We start from the raw sequence: 26,574 nt of genomic DNA, 5'->3' as shown, positions 1-26,574 counted from the left end.
CCTGCTTCCTGTAAAACTTACATGTACTATCAGAACGGTGGTTTGAACACCTGCAGCATATACAGCCTGTTATTTCTATTGGAACTGCATATTTTTGAAAAATGTGGAAGCCTTGCTTGTCTTTCAGTTATTCATGAGTCAGTAGCATAGGGTTTCCTCCTTTAGGCTTGACTCATTTTTAATTTCCATCATTTACAGGTATGCCTGTGGTGCTAATAAATACACACAGTTTGGGGAAAAGTTAATGAATTCAAATACATAACTGGGCAATTCTTTTATATATGTGTGTGTATTTTTTTTTGTAGACTGAAAACTAAACCTGGTGCTGCTTGTGACAATGCTTTTTAAAGTTTGTTATACCCCGTAATCCCTATGTACAATGCATTAAACATTTGAGGGTAACAGGCCAAAGACTTCACCTGCTTTGGTTTTCATTGTAGATATATTTATACATAAAGCTTATACTGGTTGTGCCCTGACAGTTTTACTGCTTCATGAAAATATGTAGTTGACAATACTGAAAAGATTCTTTTCTTTTGAAGTCTGCAGAAACCTGGACTCCTGTAAATTTAATTTTTGTGGCTAGATGAGAGAACAGTGGATGAGTGCAAGGAGAGGAAAGTGCCACAAGCAGGAAATTTCTGACTTCCTGTAATCAGAGGAAACTTATGCCCCAATCGGTGGAAAGGTTTCTTGTGAACACGTCAGTGGTATATGTTCATTGCGCACAAAAAAACCATTTAAAACATTCAGTCAAAAGTCAGTGTCTTGAAAACTAAAAAAAAAAGGTAGCATTTTAGATTGATGGACTGTGTACGTTATGGTTCTGACTTGCTAAATTTATTTTCAAAGAAGGCAGCCAGTTAAAGGAAATGAGACTGTTTTACGAACGAAGGTAAACTTCACCTTTTTATTTGTGAATTTACTTCACAATTTTCTGGGGAAGTATTTAATGTCAGTGTGAAATGCCCTTTGAAATTTTATGTTGGTATTTTGTGTATTGCTTTAAACAATTTCATTTTGGGCGGTTCTCCTTTCAAATTAAAAATTCGTTCCTATATAGCATTTCTGAAAAATACTGTAACATGGTATAAGTATTTTACACTTGGAACTTTAGTGTCCCTTTTTCACAAGGTTCCCTTCTGCAGTCAGGGTGGGTTTCACCTAGTAGAAAGCTACTTTGGTTTTTGGATTTGTGCAGTGGTCCCAACTCTCATTTATTTTACTGTCCATGAGTCTCTATTTGAAGATTGATTGATTCAGGTGCAGGGTGACAGCTGAGGCTCAGATGCAAGTCAGGCAATTGGAAAGAGTTTAAGGTTTAGATGGAATGAAATACTTATAGGGCAGGATGTACCTTCTCCATTTCCAGCTACTTGAGGCACCTTCTATACTACAAATTTTTCAGATCTGTATATGGACCTGAGCAGTTTGTTGATTGCTTTTGTTTGCCACCTTTGATCAGTGAAGTTGTTTGTTGATTTGACACATCTTCAAGAAAAATTGTCAAACTTCAGTTTGTAGAGATGAAAAAGTTGCCCAGTCTTCTGTCTCTTATGACTTTTGTCTTGAACCTTAAGTACGTTCTTAGGGTGAAGCGAGAGGAATTCTGTACCAGAGGAAAAAAATGAAAAAACATATTGGACAGATACAAGTTACTATTGATTTTTAATAACCATATCTGATGATGATGTCAGACATATTCTTGGTGCAGTCATGCTGCTATTAACCACAAATCATAGAATCATAGAATCATGAAGGTTGGAAAAGACCTCTAAGATCATCAAGTCCAACTGTCAACCCAACACCTCCATGTCTCCTAAACCATGCCCTGAAGTGCCACATCTACACATCTTTTAAATACCTCCAGGGCTGGTGACTCAACCACCTCTCTGGGCAGCCTGTTCCAATGCCCAACCACTCTTCCAGTAAAGAAATTTTTCCTAGTATCCAATCTAAACCTCCCCTGGTGCAGGTTGAAGCCATTTCCTCCCGTTCTATCACTAGTAATTTCAGAAAAGAGACCAACACCCACAACACTACAACCTCCTTTCAGATAGTTGTAGAGAGCGACAAGGTCTCCCCTCAGCCTCCTCTTCTCCAGTTCCCTCAGCTGCTCCTCATGAGACTCGTTCTCTAGACCCTTCACCAGCTTCGTTGCCCTTCTCTGGACACGCTCCGGCACCTTGATGTCTTTCTTGCAGTGAGGGGCCCAAAACTGAACATAGTGTTAAAGGTACGGCCTCACCAGCACTAAGTACAGGGGCATGATCACTTCCCTGCTCCTGCTGGCCACGCTGTTCCTGATACAAGCCAGGATGCTGCAGAATCCATTTATCACAAGATTCAGTGCTTACGAAACTGAGTGCGGAGGAGCAAAAGACAGTACCAGCTGCTGTCACTGGACATAGCTACACTTTGACATTGTGCACTGACTGGGATGGATTGAGGTACACATACAGAATGAGGAAGCGGCACGATCAGCTGTTGAAAATCCAGTAGAGACACTGTGTTACTTTAATAGAGTCATGTGCACTCTACAGCCTCAGTGGCTGGAGAAAGACCTAATTTGTTCTTAGTATGTTATAAATTTTTTGTTCTGGTCTTTAGGGATTTTAGGTAAACTATAAAAGTTCTTGTATATTAGAAGAAAAATATGTAGTTCCACCTATAAGTCAGTATTCAAAACTGACATATGCCAGGAATTACAGTGTGCTGTTGCTGTTGTTGGGTGAGACTAGATTTTTACATTAATTTACAGTAATAGTGTATGATCAGTCATGGTTATAATATCCACTCTGAGTAATTTTATTGGAGAATAAGGCAAATGTGGGCTGAGTGAACATCATTTTACTCTTCCTAACAGCTTACCCAGATTGGGATAAAAGTATGTTGATAGACTCATGCTATAATTTTTGTAGGTTGACCGGAGTGCTTCATTTTCTAGAGCTGCTGTTATTTATCATTTAGTCCATGAGCATGTTAGACAACTCCTAATACAGACAGTCTGTCTTTTGCCATTGTTTGAAGGTGGCTTTCAGTGACACTCAGGGTAATCTTCCATTTTCTGGTATGTTCAGAAGCTTCAGGCTCACACCATCCCCTTCCACAAGTATTGGATCAATTCAGCCCAAGCCATATGAGCTTGAGAAAGAAGAGTGGCCAGATAGTGGGTGACTAGGGCTTAAACCAGTGCTGGGTTTAAGAGGAAAACTTTCAATATGAATTGCAGGCATTGAAGAACATTTTTTTTTTTTTTTAACACTGAACATTTATTTTAGATGCCTCTTACCTGTCTCTCTGCAGTCTCACTCTGTCCCAGTGCTTGCAGCCCTGGACTTTCCTGAGCATGAAAGAACCTAGCATGTTTCTTAGATTCCACCTTCTGGAAAACTGGAATAAAATCAAACCCCAAAAACCAGAATGTGTGTCTTGAACCCTTGCTGACCATTATTCATTTTTTTTTTTGTTTTGGTTTTTTTTTTCAGTGTATCAGTGGGTTTTTTTTTGCCCCTCCCCCCCCACTTCTGTGTGTTCAAGCTGTGATTAGGTCCAGCTGCAATAGAAATAATTGTAAGGTAGTGTTGTGGGTTAACCACAGTAGGCAGCTAAGCACCAGGTAACTGCTCACTAGAAAAGTGTGGGCAAGGATGAACAAATACACTACCAATAAAGATACAATTTTAGATGCTGAGGGAGATTGTATTGGCTAACTGCATTTGTGGGAGTAATTGTCAACATAGACTTTTACAAGGGTTTTTACTAAGGTCATTATTGTAAAATGGTATGCAATGATAAAGATGCAAACAAAAAGAATAATGTCAAATTGCTGATGAAAGCCTTGATTATTAAAGACTGCCTTTGCAGTTATTGAAGACTTCAGCAGCCTGTGAGATGAGCATTTTAGAGGTTGCACACTGCATGGATTGATTTGGAGGTGAGTTGGATCGCATGAGTAAGTAGGGAAGATGAGAATTTTAGATATAGAGTCAGGCTGACATTTACAGGTATAGGTCTTATTAGAAATAACAAGATGAAGATCACCTCCTCTTTTTGAACCTGAGTGGTAAAAATGGTGACAAAGATGTATTTGATACTGAGAGAGAAAAAGTGGTTGAGGATTTCTCATTTTTCCCAAATATTCAGTTTGCTCTAGAAAGAAATATACCTGTAGTAGTACATTACCCTAAGCTGACGCTTTCTGATGTGCTTGGTATACTATCTGTGCTTTCTCAAAAAAAACAAAAAAGAAAAAAGAAAGAAGAAAGGTTGCAGCAAGTCTCTAGATTGCCAGTGTTGTATTTCAGCTAATGTTTCTTACTCACCCTGACCAGACAAATTCTGAAGTTATTATTCAGCTCAACTTCAGAGTAAGTGAAGGTTGGGTAGCAGTTTCATTTTTTTTAACATGAGAGAATTTATCTTTCAAAGTCTTGAGTTACAATTTGCAATGATTTCATCATTGAAAAGTATCCTGAACTGACAGCAATAGATTAACTGCCATTTCACTTGAGACTAATTCCTGTCTACAGTTAAGAATTTTGCTTGGTGAAATGTTATGGCCATGCCAATTTTATTCTTGTTCATCTTGCTTAGTTTTGAAAGAACTGAAATAAGTGTCAGTTCCAGAATTCTGTTGTAGTAGCTAGTAATGGGTTTGTCATGATTCATTGCTATGTCTGTTTATAGCATCCACTGTATACTATGGCTTTCCATGTAGTTCCTTCTGCTATGCTAACCTCTTCCCTGTAACTTGAGATATATTTCTGTACTTTCACTATCTTTACAGAATGTTTCACAGTATTTTTACTTCCATTTGACATTTGACTTTTTGAGGCTGAAGATATGTTTTACTCTCGGTTCCTTTCAAACAAAGTCTGTGCCACTATTATGATATATTGACTTTGAGACACAGGTAAGGAATGATAGAGTGAAATGAAACTGAAATTCAAGCAGACTTTCTAATTGCATGTGCATGCAAACAAACAAAAAAACACATTTAACTGACATCTGTCATCTTGCATAGGTGAAAGAGGGAGAAGCTCTCTCTTCCACACTGGACATTTGCTTTAATACCATCCCCTCCAAGCTCTAGCTCTGCCACCCAGCCTCTTTAATGTTTTCAAACATTAAAACTGTGAGCGAGAGCTCAAAGTTCAACACCCTGCTGTAAGCTCTGTTGCCTGTGGCAGTTGGTCGTAGGTCATCTCACTGCACTGGACCTTGCTGGGCATTCCTGCATCCATGGGCATGTATAAGTTATAACAGTTCTTGAAAGACTAGTTACTTTATTAATACTATGATGAAAGAAAAAAACCCCAAATAAAACCCCAAACTCCCTGAGTCTGCAGCTGACCTGGTCTCTCAAGGAGAATTTCTTTGTGACCTCTCTAATAGGAGAGATCTGACATCAAGTCTGGAATGGTAGCCCCTTGTTAGTGACCCAGCTGCACCTTGATGATAGAATGGCAGATATCAATCTGCTCTAGGCCTAGAGGGAATGACAGTGATGAGGTGAGATTCAAGCTGGACTTGTGTTTTCCTCTGCGCAGTTAAACCTTCATTTGAGGTGCCCTTCTGCAGAAGTACAGTGAGGAGTGGCTGGTAACCATGAGGGGCTGCTCAGTGTCTGCCTTCTTGTACACATTGTCAGATCCCATCAAGTGGCATTTGATGGAGACTGTAAAATGAAATGTCTGTCACCCCAAAAAATAAAATAAAACCCAACACTGTACTGGATGTGAATGGCCACATCTGAATTTAGTACCAGTCTGTTGACTGGGTGCAATGGAAGTCTTAGGTAATGCCCTCTACAAGGCTTAGAACAATCACCTTCATTTTGTTTGGCTGGGTGTCCTCTGGTCATGTTCTGTCCAAAGCTGAATTCTCTTTTTGCTTTGATTTTTCTCTTTATACATCTGATCCTCACACTTTTTAATGTTCAGTAAGGCTTGTATAAGGTCAACTGATAATGTATTACTAAGAAAAACACTTCTCATTGATTTATTGAAGTACTTGTACATGGTATAATGCCTCTTTGACCATTCAGCTGTGGTGGATCCTGATGTATATGCGTGTGTCACCCAGTCTGTCTTGGTTATGACAGTTCATGAAATGTGTTTCCATGTGCCACCTGTTCTCTTAACTCTTTAATGAATTAAAAGAAGAGTTGGGGTTTTGGTTTGGGTTTGGTGGGGTTTTTGTTTGTTTGTTTGGTTGTTTTTTTTTTGTTTTTTTTTTTCAATTTACATCTCTTTCATAAAGCCGTGGTAGATACTGGGAGATTTTCAGTATTTAGTCAGTGTAAAAGGTGCTGTGTATACATATAAGCATTTTAGAATTCTAAATTGGATACATAAACCTTATATATATGCATAGTATTATAAGCAAATTACCTCTTTGCTTTCAATGAATCTTGATCCTAAGGTGTTTGGAGCATTCGGGCCAGAAAACAGCTGCCATTCCTAGAACAGCATTGAAATGTGCATGCATGGGAAAAAAGCTGGGAAAAACTGTTCTGTGATAACTCACCATGTGGGCTTTCTTCTGCCACACTGTTAGTGCTACCTTAGTCCATCAGAAATTTCCTACAGGTGGACTGAATTTACTAAATGGAACTCTACTTGTTAAGTGTTGCTACCCTCAGTGACTGATTTGTGGATAAAGACGATGTCACGGCAGCTGGTCTTGTGTTACAGCTAGCGAAATGGTTCATTCTTAGACTTGGACCGTGGGAGCACAGCAAAGTTTTGAAACACACAGAAGTGAAGTAGACTTGCATTTATTAAGAACTTTCACTTTGTATCTTATAGTTCTATAGCTCACTCACTCGATCAGGTATACAGTCAGTGAACTGAGAATTTTTGTTCAAGGAATCTCTAGTCCAGCAGGTGGAATAAAGGAGCGTGAATGAATAACTAGGGCTTTGAATGGTGACCTAGACTAATAATTAAACATACAACTATCTTGGTAATCCTTGAATGATGTAATCTTCATGTTATCTTGTCATGTGACTAGAAGACAGATACAGCAAATTTCTTCATACATTTAAGAGCATGTGAAATTTGTATTCATGGCACACCTCTCATTATCCTGATGGTAATCCCTCATAACAAAAAATGTTAAAGAACTTTAGGATACATTTTCTAAGTTGATGTATTTTGCATTAGTAAAAGTAGGGAAAATTGGGAAGTACAGGGTATAAAACTTACATAGGCATTATTACTGCTGTTTATGGCTGACTTTGCTAAATATTTAGATTTGGGGCTTTAACTGATTTCATTGATTAAGCTATTTTATTTTTTTTCGTAAGTATTACTTGCATTGTGTGTATAAATTTAAGGTTAAAATGAAATGGATGTTTCTAATGGATAGGTAGCCTATGCCATCTCTTTCTGACAAGCATGTGACTTCATGAAATAAGTATTGTGTATGATGTTGTACATTAATGAAAATACCTTTAACAGTGTTATAGGAATTACTTAAATGCAGTGTATTTTTCAAACTAGTTCACTTCCTCACAGCATATATTCTCTGGCTTTTCTAGCATTTGAGAGGATACCTGTTGTCTTGCTTTGTTGTTCTGAAGACATATGTCTCTGTTATGGAAATTAATTGATCTGATGGGTCAGAGGAAATATCTATTGGTTGCCCCAACGTTTTTGCTGCGTGTCAAACAATACACTTGTTATTGTTATGAATTCTTATGTAAAATGGATAGTAAAGTGCTGGTATGGCTAAGTGAAAGAGTGCATTACTTTCTGGATACCTGCTGAGTAAGTACTTAGATCATGAATTCAAACATTGAAGTCCTGGACTTCTGGATGCTTAAGATTTGTTCCAGGAAGAACAGGTTCTTTTAAGTCCTGAGTGACTTCACTGTTGGCTTCAGTGATGGAGCGACCTGCAGCTAAACAAACTTGAACTGACCAATATAGATATAATCAAGATAGATTTGCTCGAAGTGAGAGGTGGGAAGAAGAGGGTGTGCGCCAATCAGTTAAGTTAAACTATTGTCTGTCTATTGTTTCTGGCTCTGTTTCTAGACATCAACTGTTTATTTCTGCTGTTACTCTTCTGTAGTGGTTGTGGTGTCTGCAGTATGTTAACATCAGTTTACTTAGCATGGGTTAGAATATTATTTCAAATAAAGTCATATCTAAAAAAGTAGACATTGACGAATCTGATTTTCAATGACTGGCAGCAGAAATCTTATACATTGTACAATTACACTGGAAGATACATTGAAAGGGATTTAGTGAATGTAGGCTATTTTTTAGATAGAATTGTTTGTGGAGTATGGATGGGCAGAATTATGTAGGACAATACAGGTGAGGCTGAGAATCAGGAGTTCTGGAAGGATAACTATGGATAACTTCTGAGTAGAAAATATGGTATTTTTAATCACCTTTATTTGAATTAAGATCATGAAATAATGTATCTTAAGGCTGTTACTCTTTAAACAGGATGAATTTGAGAGTCTGATCTGTGTCAGTGAAGTGTCTTATGTTGCAGTCTTGTGGGTAGCAATCCAATTTCCATATGCCTAATAAAATACAGATACTTTGAAGGTTAGTCAGTGAGCAGATCTGAACAATTGTTCAGATTTAAGTAGTGTAAGAAAAAAAACATTGGCTAAAAGCTGGTTAAAACCTTAAAGGACCTATTAGTAAGGAGTCTTGGTACTGGAATTTAGGGTGACAGCAGGAAAAATAAGATTAGTCAGGAAAACCTCCCATGGTTGTTATGGGCCCAGGTCATGTATATTTGCCTTGCTAACACCTTTTTAGTGTGTTTAAAAATATCCAGAGCTTATGACATCAAAAAATTCACTGTGTGGAAAAAATGAAATGATTCCTTATTGTTGGCTGTGGTGTTATGTTTGACTTTGAAGAAACTGGCTTGTTTTACAGTTTCAGTCAAAGATCAACGCAATCATTTGAGCTTTGACTTTCTCTTCCAGGAGTCTGACAGAGCTGGCGGCATTTTCTTCTGTCTGGCTTTTGTTGTTTAAGATCAACTCTTTGACTCACTGACACTGTAATGAGGAGTAAACAAGCCCTATTTCTCTGAGACAATTTGTAGTATGTTTCTAGTGGATTCTGAATTTAACAGTGTTCGTTTAACAGTTGTTAAATCATGTAGCTGTAGTAAACTTCTTTAATAGTGCTAATAATTGTGTCGGGGAAATGAGTATCACAGCCCCATATGGAGGGGTTTATCTTCGGTCCTGATGCTATCAGCTTCTGGCCTCCACGGCTACCTGTCTGCTTGCTTCAGAATATTGTCTCCTTGGTTCTCCTCCTGCATTTAACCACTACTTTGTAGTCACTGTATTTCAGATGTCCTGCTTGGCCTTTGTTCCCCTACTGATAAATACGTTAGGTAATTGCAGGTCCACATGTGCTTCTGCTTCCAATCAACTACATTAATACATAGGGCTTAAAAGTATGTGTCTGTCTGAGAATAGATACTTAGCCGGGTTTAGAGGGTGGGATGTTGCTGAGAAGCAAAGGTTTAAATTTCATGTAACGTCTGTGATGAGAGAACGTAACAGCGGTACCTCTTAAAACCACCATAAGAATCAACATCTACAGGTACTGATCCTAACAGGTATATAAACATCCGAAGCCTTCTGGATCTCTGATGTTAAAAAGAAGACAGGATGTTGTGTCTTGCAGAACCTGTAATACAAATAAGTTAAAAAAAAAAAAAAGAGAATTACTGAATTCAAGATTCCATTTTTTTTTAAAATTCTGTGTTCTAACCAAAAAATGTTATCTTAGTTTACTTCTCAGTGGCTGGTGTCTGTTCACTGTGCAATTTATTGTTCATTAATGACGTTTTCAGCAGGCTTGAAAGTTATGATAATTAGGTAACAAGAGTTAAAGGAAAGTTATGATGACATAATTATTTGAGGAAATTTGCATCTTGTATTCCAAATTCCATATGGGGTAAGCTAAAGCATTATTTCCATGATTTTTCAGTACTTCCACACAGTTGTTAATTAACATTGAAATCTTTCATTAACAAGTGAATTACGTATTCAGAGTAGAGGACAGGTTACCTGCTTATTTACCTGGAAAAGAATCGAGATTGGGTAATTCTGGATACGCCTTACTAGAGTTTTGTTGTAAAGTTTTAGGTAAGAAAGGAGCCTCTTTAGGATGAGGAAAAGATAAACCTTCTCCCATGCATCCGAAGATTAATATATCGGAGTTGGTCTTAGGCAAATCAGCAGTGCATGTTCCTTGATTTGAGGTTCTGTGAACAATTCCATGCAGACATAAGTTTTCCACCCAGTGACCAAAAAGACCAGGAAGGAAAAAAATATCAGATGGTTTGGGAACACTAAGTCAGCAAAACTCCTGCAGGACGGAAGGGTGGTGCCTTTGCCAACACTTGTTTTTTGACTACTAAGTTGCTGGAGCACTCCCGTGGTCATGGGAGAGCAGGTTCAGTAAAGTCCTTTTCGCATCAGAGAATTATCTTGTACCTGTTACACCCTAGACTGCTGCTGGATATTTTGGGTATGACATGCTTACAGTCTCCTGTCTAAAAGTTTCCTGTTGTAGAAATTAGAAATTAACTGAGGGTACTAATGGAGTTCAGGGGACCTACATGATGGGTGAATATCGTAATCAACAGAGAAAAGATTAAATCTCAAGTGTTTCCCTAACAATACACATTTTTATACAAAGTAGAAGCAGAGGTAGGAATGAGAGTGCAAATGGCTGCTCTCAGGCAGAGCAGAGAATGGATTCTCTGCTTTGGGCCAATTCTCAAACCACATGCACCTAGTACAAGGACAGTACTACCTGTTTTTAGTCATGTTGCACCTAGTACAAGGACAGTACTACCTGTTTTTAGTCATGTAACAACAAGGTTCTTTTTGTTTGCAAGCTGCCTCTATAGATTGAATAACAGGTATCATGATCATCGCCAAACACCAATGAAACTGGAGACTAACAGAAGCTGCAGCTTGCATATTTCACTTTCCATTTCACTGGTAATTGCACTATAGGAAAGTGGCATATGTAGCTGATAAAAAAAGTTTCATTAATAATTCTAAACATAATAAAGGGAAAAATGCATCCACATATATGTGTTTAGTTGAATTAGCTTTAGAAAGCATTGGTACAAGTGTGTTTTGTGAATCATCAATCAATAGAGTCACATCATATAGATAGGATAATCATCATAGATAGTGAAGGCTTTATATGGAAAATAATGAGGGTCCTGATTTAGAGGTGGCACAATGAAAAGAGTTTTTGCTTAGTTGGAAAAGGTTATTTTGTTGTTTTCAGCCCCCATTGGAGCCCTCAATGCCTAATCTGTAATGCCTAAAGAAGTGAAAAGTAGCAACTATTTCTTCCCCATGTAGGAATTAGATACATAGTTGCTAATCTGAAGCATTTACCCAATTTAAATCTAACGCGGAGTCATTTTCTTCTTCTGTTATAGGAACCTAAATTCTTCTGTATCTGATTCCATTAATGAATTACTAAACCTGACTCAAAACTTTTTCATGTAACAGTTAGAAAAGAGGTGAGTGCAGTACTGTTATAGCATGTAAAATATTAATTTGCCTTAATGAGAGATTTACTTTTAGTTAAAGGAATGTAAACAGTGAATGTGTACAAAATATATCAAACGAATCTTTGTCTAAAATAACAAAAAGTGATTTTTTGGATATTCAGACCTAATTCAAACATGTAATTTAATGCAGGCATAATCTTATTAAGTCAGTAGTTAATGTTCTAATAATAACATTAATTCTGTCTTCCTTTAGGTACTTTGTATAGCAGAGTATACTGCTGTGTAGCTTTTTACCGGTAGGATTCAGTCATGGTTTAGTCCCAGACAGCAATTAAGCACCACACAGCCTCTCGCTCACCCACAGTGGGATGGGGGAGAGAATCAGAAGAGTAGAAGTGAGAACACTTGTGGGTTGAGATAAAAACAGTTTAATAATTGAAATAAAATTTAATAATAATAATTGTAATGAAAAAGAAAGTAACAAAAAGAGAAATAAGACCCAAGAAAGACAAGTGATGCAAATGAAAAACAGTTGCTCACCACCAAACGACTGATGCCCAGTCTGTCCCTGAGCAGTGGCTGCATCCCGGCCAACTCCCCCCAGTCTATATGCTAAGCATGACATCATATGGTATGGAATATCCCTTTGGTCAGTTGGGGTCAGCTGTCCTGGCTGTGCCCCTTCCCAGTTTCTTGTGCACCTCCACCTTTCTCGTTGGCCAGCCAGTATGAGAAGCTGAAAAGTCCTTGACTGCTCAGCAACAATTAAAACGTCACTGTGTTGTCAACATTATTCTTATCCCAAACCCAAACCACAGCACTGTACCAGCAGGTTCCCATTAATGTTCATTATCTTGAAAATCTTTTGAAATCTTCACAATTGTGTTTTTCTCAAGTCCTTTTTGTTTAGGTTGTCTTAATTAAAAAACAACCAAAAAAGTCATGGCATGGGACTTTCTTTTTCCTATTTACCACCAGTTACCTTCTGAGAAATAAAATCACAGACTTAAATGCTGCCATTTAAGTTTGTTAGTTGAATCTTTCCTTCCCTTTTTACTGTTATATAGTATGCTGGCAAAATCATGGCATTTTCAACATTGTTTTTCATACAAGACTGGTATTCATCAGCCTTCTAATTTATCTGAGTAACTTACAGGACATAGCAATTTCTGACATGTACTTTTGTCTTTTGCAGACCAGGTGTTTCTATCCTTTTATATTTAAATGTGAAGCCCTGATTTTTACTTCGCTAGTAACATATTTTACTACAAATCTAATGATCTGTTTGGGATTTCAGTTTAAAAAGTGCTCCCAGTCTCACTGTAGTGGATAAACCAACTTCTTTTGTACAGTGCTTGCTAACAGAGGTGGCTATTTTATTGATGAATATGGAAAAAGTGTGTAGTCCAGTGCTTTGTTCCATTCCTCTAATTTGTGACACCAGTAATAATGGATGATGAATGAGATATCCAAAACATTAATAAATTATCTTAAGAGGTATACTAAATCAAAGAGGAGGAGACTAGGAAATAATCTCATATAATGCCTCCAAGAAAAGTAAGCTAATTCCAGAGTCATTTATTCAGCAATATGCAAAAACCCAGAGAAATTTGTTGAAATTGAACTGCTATAGTTAGTATGATTTTAATATAACTCAGCGTTCCAAATGTGCTATTCTAGACATTTGGATCACCAGCTTCAGGTGGCAAGAGATGTAAAACGTACAGACTAAAATCATTCTTAAATATTTAAGTTAAAACATTGAGTTTAAGCATTTTTAAAATAAAACCCAGCAATTTTGTCCTACATTGATGATGCTTACATCCTCTTCCCTAAATTCATCTATCTACTAACAGGGTTGAAATTTGCAGCAGTTTTCTGCTGTACTTTACATTCACTAACTTGATGATTCTGTGTGAAATATTCACTTGTTGTAAGAGTTGTGCAGCCTTTTTTTTTTTTTTCTTTCAGTGAAGTTTCCATGTTTTGTCCATTTGGATGCCATGAGTTCTCCCCATGACATTGGCTGCCTCGGGAGCCTTCGTGTCAGAAGAGGCATTTGGCTGCTTACACAGTGTTCATGTGCCATTTTGCTATAGACAGGGAGCAGCCAAGTAGCGAGTCAGCTTTATGCAAAAAACCTATAGCTATTCTTATTAATCTGTTTCTTATTAATATTAGTAAGTCCAGTGAAATTTAGTCACCATTATAAAATGGAGCGAGATTTAGGGAGTGCAGATGTTACTGATATTGGTAGAAATAAATATCCTGCAGGTGGCATAAGGTTTCTGTTTCACAAGCTGACAGTTTCAAGGTTCTGTGAATGTGGTTTTTATCACATTTAGGTGACCTATGTGTGGGCTTAGATAATTTTGTCATAAAAATAAGCAATGTGGCTTTTGTCCTCACCCTGTTCTCCTTTTTTGGTATTTTCTTTCCATGCCTTTGCTGGGGTTTATATGGCTGTATGGAACTGATCCACTGACTTCGTAATTTTGTATTTGGTGCTTCAACAAATAGGGCATCTGAAATAAAAATGCAGTTGGAAAGAATAAGTTTTCAGCCATGTTTAAAAAAAAAAAAAGGTAACTGATTCAGTAATATATTTTGTGACAGCAACAAAGGAATGCTTTGGCCTCAAGCGTATTACTTGAGAAATAAGGATCTTAAATGTAGGGTTGTATGTCATGTGTATGACATTTGAGGGCTTATTAGAATGAAGAAGTGCACGACTAAGGTTCTTTTTTGAAAAAGAGAAAAGAACTTTAGCAAAATGTGAGTATGAAATAACTGTAATTTAATTTTTTGCCCAGTCTGTTTATTTAAGCATTAATTTTCACACTTTCTCATTAATAGACAATGTGTTGTTTAAATAGCATAGTAATTGTGCTTTTTCAAACCCGTAGAAGTGTGTCTTTAATTGGAAAAACAAATTTTGCTACCAAAATACAGATCACATAGTTTGGAGTACTTCTAGGTTAATGTCTTATGGAGGAGTCAGCAGTGAATACTGCAGACCAATACAGTGAAGGGTTAATTGTAAAACCTGATAATAAGTTTTATTTTTGTATAGTTGAAGAGGTTGGTAAAATGTACACTTACTGTTGATCATTAGAATACAAAACTATCTGTTAAAATCAATTAACATGCATATCTGATGACTGATTGTATAAATATGAAAGTCAAATAATTGTAATCGTTAACCATGGCTTCAGGTCATATGAGTTGTCAGCTCAAAAAAACTAGAGGAAAAAGAGGTTGATTTGCATATATTTTATGTGGCATGCTGTACATGTGGGAATTTGAGATAAACCTTTGCTAGTAATCTGCTTGGTTTTATCTAAAAATCGACTAGGAAACGTGGGTCATAACAGTCAAATGAGCAATGTGTTGTATTGATAACAGTTGATTCAGTAGTTTGGGATTTAACGTTTTACTATGTTTTAAGATTTTTAAAATTGATTTTGTACTAAGACAATTGTGGAAGAAGATGGTTAAAAAGTTACTTGAGAAATATTCAAAGTTCTTACCAGGAACATACTCAAAATTGTCCTTTAATTGTAAGGCTGGGTTACTTCTAAAATTTTTCATTAGGCTTATACAAAATGTATAACAAGCACTTCTTTGCTTTTTACAATAAAAAAAAAATCAGAGATTTATTAAAAATTTTAATGAAGTACTGTACTGAGTCACAAAAGTATCTTTCTATGTGAAGTGGACCAAACAGAAAATTTTTAATTTAACTGATCAATTTTAATAAATAGAGGGGGAGAAGTGTGGCAGAGGAACGAGGCTTCTGGCCTGGAAAGGATTTACGTATTATTTAAGTTCCTGACTTTAATAACCCATTGCGGTATGTTTTTTTTCACTGATAATGCAAAATATTCTATGTTACTCATAACAATTCAAAGAATCCTTGAAATGTGAGTCAGAATATAGCGGTCAGTACCTTACATTACTTATAATTTGGTTAAGCTTGTCCATCCAGCTTTTCTCTTTTCCCCTGTGTTCACTCCTGAACATAAAAAAAAAATAAATTTCCTGTCCTAAAGTTTGAAATTATATGGTAATGTCTTTCTAAAATTTCCTCTGGCTCCTAGGTTCGTGAGTTCCCAAAGGGAAGAAGCAGCAGTACGCCATTTCTTTTGATCTAATTTGTACCTGCAAACTAAGAAACTTTCTGATGATGGCAGTATCAAAAGGTGGAGAATAGCAGAAGATTTTGTTGCTCAGTGCTTATTGTGAGCCTTATTCATAATTTTGTCATTGTAAATATTTGAAGTGGGTTCTTGGCTATGTGGTCCAGTGCAGTTCCTTGCGTTACCACCCAAATTAAGTTGAGCAAGTTGTAGCTTCTCAGCCTGGGCAGAGTACAGAACACACACAATTACTTGATTTCTGGTATTCTTGCCCTGTGAAGTACACCTGAATGGCACTGCCTTTTGCTTTAGTCTTCTCTTGACCAGTATTTTGCATGATCTGTTGGATAAAGGCATTTATACTGTGTTTGAGGGTTGGGGGGAAAAGGACCAGCTGGCAGAACAGAAGAATGGAATCAATTCAATTTCAGTCCTTTACCCCTTGTGTAGGATGGAATTTGCATTTAATTGCAAGAGAGAGAAAGGTGGCTGTATCCCAGGTCATTGTCTGTTTTGTGTCCTTTCTTTAAATGATTCACATGTCTGTCTGAGCGGAGAATTATGACCCTCTAACTTGGACAGAAATAGTTGTGTAAGGGGGTCAGTTCTGTAGCCATAGATTAGAAGCCCAAATTAAACATGAAAGTAATTAAAAACTAAGCAGATTTTTAAAGGGAGAGAGAAAGTGTGGTTTTAAGACATCAGTGACTGCAATGACAGTTTTAGCTCTACTCTAACCCACTGGTGAAAAATCACTTTGCTATCAGAGACTCCCAAGCTGCAGATGAATGATCTATGACTAAGTGGTACTTCCTAGAGAAGGTCTGATTCCAGAATCTCAGGATCATTCCTGAACCATTGTATGTCCCAGTAATCCTCAAAATCTTTTGATGTGTGAAGATGTATACTGCTTTTACAAAGATCCATTACTTTAAAAAAAAAGGGTTTGGGATATGTATGATTTGTTTTGGGGGTGGATGGGGTTTGCACATGTGGTGTGGGAATGAATGGTAGTTCTCAGACAGAAATCTGGGTGCTAAGGGAGAATACTGTAGCAAAAAACCACCAGTCTCGTTTGTCCCACTTCAGAAACATACGTTGTGAGAAGGAAGTGCTTCAGATTCCTTAAAATATAGAAGTTTTTTGTACTCTTGTGTTTTGGGGCTTGCAGTGTTATTAGCTCAAAGGGGAGGTATGCTTTTTCATGATGACTATATTTAGCCAGGAGGAACAGTCCTTTTTAAAGCAAATTGAAATGAGTGTACGAGAGCGTGAAATTATCAGCAGCGCTGGTGCACATTTACATTACTTCTACATACTCTTTTGAATGACCACACAACAGAACAAGTACTTCATTTCCACTGTGTTGATTTTTCTTGACAAAACATGGCAGTCTATCCAAAGGAGGGTGTTTAGCCAAGATAAATATAAAATTTATGATTAAGCAAAGTGTTTCCTTATTATAATCCCTAAAGAGAATTTGAGACGTGTTAAATATAATGTGCCCAGGTAGTTTTAAGAGTAAATTATCCTTTATGCTTTTAAATGCTGAAATACATCAACACCATCAAACATTTGAGATCTTACCAGCAGAAACAACACTGCATACTTGATTCCCTTTGAACCAAGTAGCAAAATGCCATGCATATATGCAATATATAGCCTCAGGTTTGATGTATTCATCCAGTTTTACAGCCCTGTACAGAGATCAAGAATCCATGTCAGTGGCATGGTTTATAAAACCATGTCTCACTCTTTCCTGTAATGTGTGTAAGAGAAGAAAGCAAATAAACTTTTTTGCAAGAATGGATAAAAATTGAGAGCATGATTACACTTCTGCCACATTTCTTTAACTGCTATATTTATGGAGCACCACTTTGAAGAAAACTATGGCGACTGTCAATACTATTCATTAAAATAAATGGAGAGTGAACACTGGCTCAGGAGATGAGTGGATTTTGACCTTTGTGGTGCCGGTGTTGGCTTTGGAGTGCAGTGTTCTAATTAAATTGTGAATGTACTTAGATAGTAGATATTAAATGATCTCACTGTATTCTTTCAAGGACTATGAACTTCCAAAAGCAAGGATAACATTAGATGTCAGCCAAGTATTTTGTCCTTCTCGTGGTTTGTCTTTACATCTGAATTAGTGCCAGTTTGCACAGATTGTGTGTCAGCTTAAATACAAGAAACAGGCCTCAGTCTGCTTGAACTCGTTCCACCAAAGACTTCTAAAAACTTTCGGTAGTCTGCAAACTGTAATGGTTGTTTCACATTAAGTTGCTTTGTAGAATTATAAAACAGCTTTTCTTGTGCTTTCAAATAAAATGTTGTCATCCACTAATGAATGAGATACCATCTGTAATAATTAAGGTTATTCTACTTGTTTTCCCCCTGCAGCAAAACTTCTGAAGGTTTGCAGAAGACAGTAAGAGAACCACCAAGAAGGCTATTGCAGTATTGTAAGTACTGCACCCAGGAAGAAAAAAGAAATACGTAAATTAAGAATGTTGTAAAGAGATTTTTTTTTTTGGGGGGGGGGGGGGGGGGGGGGAAATGAGCTACATAAAGGGATTATGTGTAAAATACAAAGCAGGATGTATTGTAGCAATCATGTTAATAATTTACAAGGGAAAAACTGCACTCCTGTAAAATCTAAAATTGTATCCTTGTGCAGTGTAATCAGGAATTTACCAATAGCAGTGAAAAATATTTCTCTATCCACCAAAGATTGATCTAGTTTATATACATTTGTTTATTTAAAACTATGAGAATTTAGAAAATCATTGTAGTTTTGTAGGTTTGTCATTTGTTTTAGTGACTTATTGTTTAGGTTATTTTGCAGAATTATTTATTTGCTGATTTATTTATGTATTTCATTATTTATTTATTTGATTATTTAGTAAATTATTTATCTGATGAATTATTAATACATCTTCATGACATGCTTTAAATTATTTATAACTTAATTTTGAGTTTATTGCTTTTCGACGCTGCATTGTTACTGACTAGTTTTGATTTTTTTTTTCTTGGTTCTTGAAATTAAAGTACTAGCTCTAAGGCAAAAGTATATTCTTTGCAGAATCCATAGATGGTTTTCAGTGAAGTAATTTACCATGTAGATACTAATTTTGTTTAGCTTTATATTGCTTAATATTACCTTTCTACTTTTTTAGCTTTTGCTTCTATTATTTCATACATGTGTCAAGATCAAATGAGTGACCTTTAAGGAGCGAAGATAAATGTTTACTTTAAAATGTGTAGAAACAGAGGAGTTCTCTTTTCCTTTAATAAGTACTCTTTAATTATTCTTAAAGTTAACTTCAGATATTTTTGTCCCAATAAAATAGATGTGTTTTAAATTAGACTTTTGATATTTGAGGTAAGACATTTAACTTCTAGTAAGAAAATAATATATTTGCATTAATAACTCATATGGAGAGTTCCTTTTCAGCAGCAAGGTTTTAAATATATGGGGAGGAATGGGGGTATCTTTAGACGCATGCAGAAGATGATGTGTCAAGGGGGGAAGGTGAGTAATAGGGGTTTTTTCCCCCCACTGTGTTTTTTGCACACATGCAAATTTATAAGCTCCGAAAATTTAGCACATCTATGTTGTTGTGTGTGAACTACTCTCAGGTTCTGTGTTCACAAAGAATCATTCCTAGTGCACAACGTGTTGTTGTAAAGCCTGTTTTTGTGTCACTTCTTTTGCCTATTAAAAAGGTCTGAAATCTCATCTTTTTCCCCAAAGAGGCTTGAGTCAATGTATAAAAGCAGTGTAAGGAGCCAATTCTAGGCTTCACGTATGAGCACCAGCTCTACAGAGTTTGAAACAGTTGCCTGGGATCAGAATTTGACTCCGAGTCAATTCTGATGGGTTTTTCAGGACCGATGAGTCTCCTAACCTGAAGTTGCCTATTTGACCTCAGTTGCCCAATGAGTGACTCAATGGGCAGTCTGAAGCCACCTTGCAGGAGGAGCGATGTGACTGACAGCCCTGTTTGAGAGCTGTAATGAATAGGGCAAAGCAGCAGTTCCTCTGCAAAAGTGCCGTGTGCATAACGTGGCCTTTATTCTATGTTTAGTGCTTGAAATGAATTACTATATACTTTAAAGTTTTAACGCAGCATGGAAAAGCTGCATTGTACATTTCAAGTTTCAATGCTGTTGAAATACAGTAGAAATGGCCTCTGTAGACAGGTTTCACTATAGAACTTAAATTATGCATGTGTATATCCAAATTCCTTATTTTGAAATATTGAATGTATGAATATTTAATTTGTATCTTGCTTTAGTATCTTCATATGCTTGCCTTAAAGGAAGCTGTTTCCTTTGATTTATATACATGGATAAAAATGTGTACAGTATGTATCAATGGTTTTTCTCTCTACGGTGTTAGATGAACAGCTTTAGATAATGATAGCTACTGATTTTTATTCTGCAGCTTGCTACCATTGTATAAAATGTAAATTTGTCGTATTTGTTCTATTAATCTTGCTTGAATTTCAAATTCATTCGCTTTCCAGAAATATTTTCTTAATTACATATGTTAAGAAAAGTCAAGTATGTTGCAGATCTTAACGATGCAGTATTTTTGGTCTGTGCACAGTAACAAAGCTCTGAATATTATTATTTGGGGCAGAGTTCCAATCTGAAATTTACATTTCTCCTTATTTGAGTGTTTTCACTGAAGCTGAGAACTCCAAGGGAGTTCCTCAACATATACTAGTTTATGCGACATGCTCTATGAAATTTAGTACAGTCACTTTTATTTCCTTGTGTAAATGAGGTCTTATTGTTGAATAAGACCTATTATATGCAGTTACAAAGGTAAGTGCTGTCAATGAATTCTGCCACCAGTTTCTCGGAGTATGAAACACTTCCTGAAAGACGTGCTACTACTGTTATAGGGTAATATAACGCAGCTTATGTGTTGGCACTGAAAGTAGCTACTTCATAATGATGACAAGTGAAAGTACAGCCAAAGGTCACATTAAACAAGAGATTTCTTTCACACCTCATCCATTTTCTGAATGTGGTATGAAAATAGCTTTGTTCCCCACACTTCAGTATTTTTAAAAAGAAGTTATATTGAAATATTTTTTTTATGCCTTGTATATTACTTTGTTCACATTTTAAGAGATGGAATTCCAGCATGCTAACTTCAGTGCTACAGATGTGTTTGAAATTAGCTTAAATTTTGGGTGCAGTTAGACAACATAAGTAGTATTTCATCTCACTACATTTTTTTGGTTTGCAAATTTGCTTAAAGGCATAGCTTTAAGTTCTAGGAAAAGAACTATTAATGTGCAAAGTGGTATTTATATTGATGTTGCATGACTAACTGTGGTTTTATTCTTCTTTGTATCTTTTAAGAAGAAAGATATGGCTTTTTTCCCTCTGAAAATTGCAGTCTGTTGTTCAGAAATACAAAAAGAGTGAACCTATCCATATTGACAGACTCTTTCTTAGCTCTGTTTTAAAGAGATCCTGCCAGTAATGTGAAAGGATAATTTACACTGTATGCTCAGTCAGTTCCCCATCTTACACTGAAATGGCCATCCAGGATGCTAAAATAAGGTGTCCTTTTAAAAATGTGAATAGTCACATATTAGATAATGAAAATGAAGCTGGCTTGTTTCACAGAGCATGCTGAACAGTTAGGAGGTGCTGGTTGGGAAGCCTAAATCTGGTGTGTTATTGGTAGGTGTATTTCTGTTCTAATCTAACTCCATAGAAATCGCAGAAGCCATATTAAGCTCTTCTTCAATTTATTCCATACAGATAAAAGAATTTACATCTCATGAGTCATATATTTCCTGTTGTATCTTTAATACAGCCATTTTTAGTATTTTTCTTGCCTCTCTCCTCTATTGGTATGCTTAGAGAGTCTGTGTGTAGGAGCTTGTTATTTCACCCATGAGGCAAGGAGAAGTTCAAATCAGTAGCAGTGTGTTGTTGACACTAAATGATGTTTCTTCTTGCCACAATGAGACTTGATTTTGTCATCCTAATGACGCTAGCTTGCTTCACAGAATGGGGATCAGCACTCTGTCAAATCAAACTTAACAAGTATTAAAAAAAAAAAAAGTCATTTGAAGGAAGTACAAGAGAAATACTCCGATATTTGTAGCCAAACACATACATTGGCTTTGTAAAAAGAATATTCAAGTTCTGTTACACTTTGTAGGGAAGCTGCTTTGCAGTTCATTTTGGAAGTCTCTGTTATAGGATGTAGGATTGATCAGAGCCGTCAGTGATGAAAGCATGATGTTTTGAAAAGAAATGATGCAAGCATTATTTAAAGTACAAGTTCACATAAAATATGGATGGTAGTAAGACCTCAGCTAAAAAAAACCCAGCAAAACAAAAAACCTAAGCTAGTAGAAATTTGGTAAGTTTCACAGAAAGATCATTGCAGCACTGCTTAGAAAGGATGTCTGCAAGTGGAAAAAGGTACAGCAGCAAGATGTTACCATGCTAGGTCTGGAATTGCACTCTAGTGTGGTCAAAAAGGAGTAAGCAGTTGTTCTCGACTTGAACTAAGGATCCCACAGGGAGACAGGAGCTGTAGAAAGATGTGAATTTGAGAGGAAACAGTGTAACTATGGGAAGCAGTAGTATCATAATAGGAACTTACTGGCATAATGATGTTAGCAACAGTGGGTTATCGAGAAGCACAAGGTCTTTTGTGTTGGACATCTGAAACAATAGCAGAGTTGAATCATCCTGTTATGTTATTAAAATATCCTCCTCCTTACAACAACATATTTGTACATTTATATACGTATCTATGACTGAAAGATGTTACTTTTTTATCTGAAAGAACCGTTAGAAGATATGGCTACATGGTTAAATATTCACATAGTAATTTGTGAATTTTAACTTGAATAGTGAACCCCAACAGCCTCTTCTATGAAAGCCTTTTAACAGCAGTTTTATTACTAGCTGCACACATGTGGCTTTTCTATTCTGTTTGCACCGTTTTCATTTTTTTACACGTTTATGCAAAACATGGGTTCTCAGATGTTCACAGTGTAAACTGCAATCTAATATATTTTTTATTTTACAATCTCTCCCCATCTCTTTTATTCTATATGATTTTCATAAAGTCACCTGACATAAATGGTCCACATATCATGATGACCTTTCCTGGAAAGGAAATGCCTCCTATTTTGCAGGCAGTGAAAAAAATCCTCATGAGAATTACAGTAACTAGTTCTATTTCAGTAATAGTAGTGAATATTATATAAACTTTAAGCGATATTTTGTTGTTTTTGAATGCGTGTTAACTGCAGGAAATGAGCAGCACCTAAAAGATGATGACCAGCAATTTCAGAAATATAGGTTATTGAGTTTATCTACCTCAGATCCAGAAAGCTTTTTATGATTCTCCTTCTTACTGAATTATGTTTTAATGAGTTAGGTTAAGTCTAAATCAGGAGCACTTTGCTAATTTGTTTATACTAGGAATACACATCTACCTCAGATACAACTTACTAGCAACGTGGTAGTCAGAACAGCTTAGTCTTGTTCATGTATACTTCTTCATTCTGTCTGCAATGTTGAGAGAAGGTGAAAATCAATTTTTCTAGTGTAACTTCCCCTTATTTGTATGAAGTTAGCACACTTGTGGAATTCTACCAGCATACTCTATATCGCCACGCGTAGGTATCTTACGATACACATTAAGATGCCTACCAGAAAGGGCCTCTAACATCTTGTCAGCAATGCCGCAAAGATACAAGAAGTTCAGTGAAGAAGGCTGTGCCTAGTGTGGTGACGTGTTTCTACTGAAACATGTTTTTACTTTCAGCTGAAATTCTGAACTTGTAAGTATTTGAGCATAACTTAAGAGAAGTTGATAGTGGCACTGAAGTTGATGGGTGTAGTCTTTTACAGCATTATATTTAGTAAGCACTATTTCAGACTGTTTTCTTTATCCCGGACGCTGGCATTTGACATATGGTTATAGCTGGATTCAGTGTACCTTACTCTGTTGTGAGGATCAAGAAACATTAAAAAGATCCCTTATAGTGGTTGCGAAAACAGCAAAAAAATCAAATGCAAAGAGTTTTGTTATTCTCCCTTTTTTTGGTGGTTGTTTATTTTATTTCTCGTGTGTGCGTTAACTGCCATGTTTCAGTTGACCAGAATTTTCAAAGACCCTAGGCGTCTGGGATTGGCCCATTTTTATCATATTTATGTCAGTTCTAATGTTTGATAAAAAAGTTGGGAGGTTTTAGATTAATGCTGCAAAACTTACCTTTTGTACAATAAACTTTAACATGAAATTCATATGATTTGTGGATTCAGGTAAACAAGAAGTAATTCCTTTGGAATTATAATATCTATTGATTTAGTTGGTATGTACGAGTATTCTAGAAACTCAATGTATAACCTTTTCTTTGAAATTTCTCCTAATTTATACCCAACAAATGAAATTGTCGCAATTATTTGACTAGAAAAATTTAGGTTTTTCTGTTTCTATACAGAACTGGGTTTGTTTCTGTACAGTGTAACTCCTTGCCATGGTGTGTATAAGCTACCTCTTCTTTAATTGGTTCAAAAGATTATTTTCTTAAAATTTTCATTCATAATTTATAGAGAGTTCTGTTTGCCCTGCTATGCCTACTTGTTATTAATAAATACCTTCATTACCTGGGAGTGAATGTAAAAATAACTTGGGAGTGAGAAGTATATTTTGGTAACAACCTGAAAAAATATCTTTTGTTTCTCTTTAATCATCTAAAATCTACAGTACTACTCTTAAGACTCTTTCTTAGAGAGAGACTTTATTGTATGTATGTGCACGCAATACATTCTTAGAAGAATTAGTAAAACTATGGGCACATCTGAAGGCATATTCTGCATTTTCAGTGAAACATATTTTGAATAAATAGCTGATCTATTGAGTAGAGTTGTCCATTGATTCTAAAGATATTTTTTTCTGTGCTCAGACAAATCAAGATGGTAATCATTTATAATTTCTTGCCTTCATGAAAAGGAGTGATGAATAATATGATTGGAAGGAATGCATGAGTCATGAAATGGGGAGCTGGGCAATCATGGAAAAATTCACTTTAAAAACTCTCTTCTGCTTACTAGGATCTGTACAGTGAGTTCAGTTTTCTGTAACATAATCCAGAAATAACAATGGTAAAGGTTTTAATAAAAGCCTTCGATGGGTGAACAACTCTCTTAAGTCAATTCAAACACTGGTTGGTGGGTTATAAAAAGGAGTTCTTTAACTCTCAGCTAAAAGTGGTTGTGGATACGATGATCAGAGGACACTTTCTCTTCTGACCCTCATAAAAATGTGAAAATAAAATGTCTTAAAATATACTACAGTTAATATGGAGTGAATATAGACTCTACGGTCCTGAAAGTATCTGCACTACTGTAAAACAGCTTTTAGAAGCTGTTAAAATATTGATAACTTGGTAGAGCACTTCAAAAACTCTTATTTCTATTTCAGATGTAGCCAGTCAACATTTGTACTCTCTTTCTTGGGTGTACAACTACACATAAAAGATAATGAAGCCAAGTATTGTTACTAAATAAATAGCTGAATTTGTCATAGCTCCACCCATAAAAAAATCCATCTGGTTTTCAGCTTTCCTCCCATACTAAAATCATCAAGCAAGTATTAAAAAAACTGCTTGGTAGAATCAAGCACCAGCTCTGTGTCCCAGGCAAGACTTGCGTAACCAGCTGTTGTTCTCCCTGCAGTGACCTGGGCTAGGCAGCCTAGCATCTGCCTCTGTTTTCTTTTCAGTGACCCAAGCCAGATTTCTTCAAAGCCTATTGCTGATATTTCCTCTGCAGTCACTCGTGCTAATTTCTTTTACATGCTACGGCTGTTTTTGAAAGATCTCCTCCCTTTTTCTTTTCTGACTCACTCTTTCTGTAAATGTAAAGAGGTGATTTTTAAAATTCCTGGGTAATGTTGAGCATAGGACTGTTCTGGCTGTCTTGCATGCACCTTAAGGTCTATGTCAGCACTATAGAAAAAAGGGAAAATAGGTTTACTTTCCTAAGGAAAGCTCAGTCTCACCTGTGGTTCTTATGGACAAAGAATCCTGATCTTGAACTGAGTTAATTATATTCGTTTAACTTCTGAGAATGAAGGTGAAACTGTTGGTTGTGGCTTGGGACAGGGCAGAGTTCAGAAACGTGCAGAAACAAAAAGGGACACATTTTGCTCTGTGAACTAACAATATGAAAAAATGTTGTTGCAGAAATGCTCTAATGAGAACAAAAGGCTATTAATGATATAAACCTTAATCAGTAGGATTAAGCTGACCTTGGGAAGGCAATATTGCTAAACAGTAAAATACAAAACAGTAAAGTGTAATTTTGCTGTTTTGGGGAAGATACAGCTCAGCTTTCACAATCATTGCCAATGGAAGTTATGGACAATCTTTCAGAATGGCTATGTCTTTTTTATGGAGGAAAAAAAATATTTATTTTTTTTTTTTAAACGTGGACATTCAAATATTACAGTGAGCCAGAGGTTCCTGGTTCTTTGCACATTTTATAGTGACTGTATTTTAGGAGAGATTGTGCACCTTGCTTTCAGTTTGCAGTCATTAAAAAAAATTCCTTTGGCAACTCTAAAGCAGTTTATGTGGGCCGGTGACTTAAAAATATAATACTCTGGCTACTACCGAGTGACTAAAATTTGCCTTAGCTGAAAATACAAATAATATGCATAATACGAACATTTTACCCTTTCTAGTTCAACATGAAGTGCTTTTTCAGTCATCCTTGTCTGGGGCCACAAGACTAATTATTGTTTGAATAAATACTGTTCTACAATATAAATTGAAGCATACTAAGGACGATTGATTGGGAGAATTGCTTCAGAAACTGAAGAAGGTAGCCTTGCTAA

At 36.3% G+C, this 26,574-nt stretch overlaps 1 protein-coding gene across 6 annotated transcripts in view; it reads left to right on the top strand.

Annotated features, from left to right (window-relative positions):
- Positions 1 to 26,574, top strand: part of TBC1D5 (TBC1 domain family member 5) — a 321,595-nt gene that overhangs the window by 7,320 nt on the left and 287,701 nt on the right. For 4 of the 6 annotated variants that reach the window (XM_075083197.1, XM_075083195.1, XM_075083192.1 and 1 more), the window contains exon 2: positions 18,078 to 18,139. The gene's annotated coding sequence lies outside the window, so the exon portion shown is untranslated. Of the gene's footprint in view, positions 1 to 11,463; positions 11,548 to 15,757; positions 15,780 to 18,077; positions 18,140 to 26,574 lie in introns of those variants that run through there. The other 2 variants (XM_075083193.1, XM_075083194.1) reach the window with 2 other exon arrangements.

This window comes from Phalacrocorax aristotelis, chromosome 2 (assembly GCF_949628215.1).
Source record: "Phalacrocorax aristotelis chromosome 2, bGulAri2.1, whole genome shotgun sequence".
NCBI lineage: Eukaryota > Metazoa > Chordata > Aves > Suliformes > Phalacrocoracidae > Phalacrocorax > Phalacrocorax aristotelis.
This window is presented reverse-complemented; position numbering and strand designations above follow the sequence as displayed.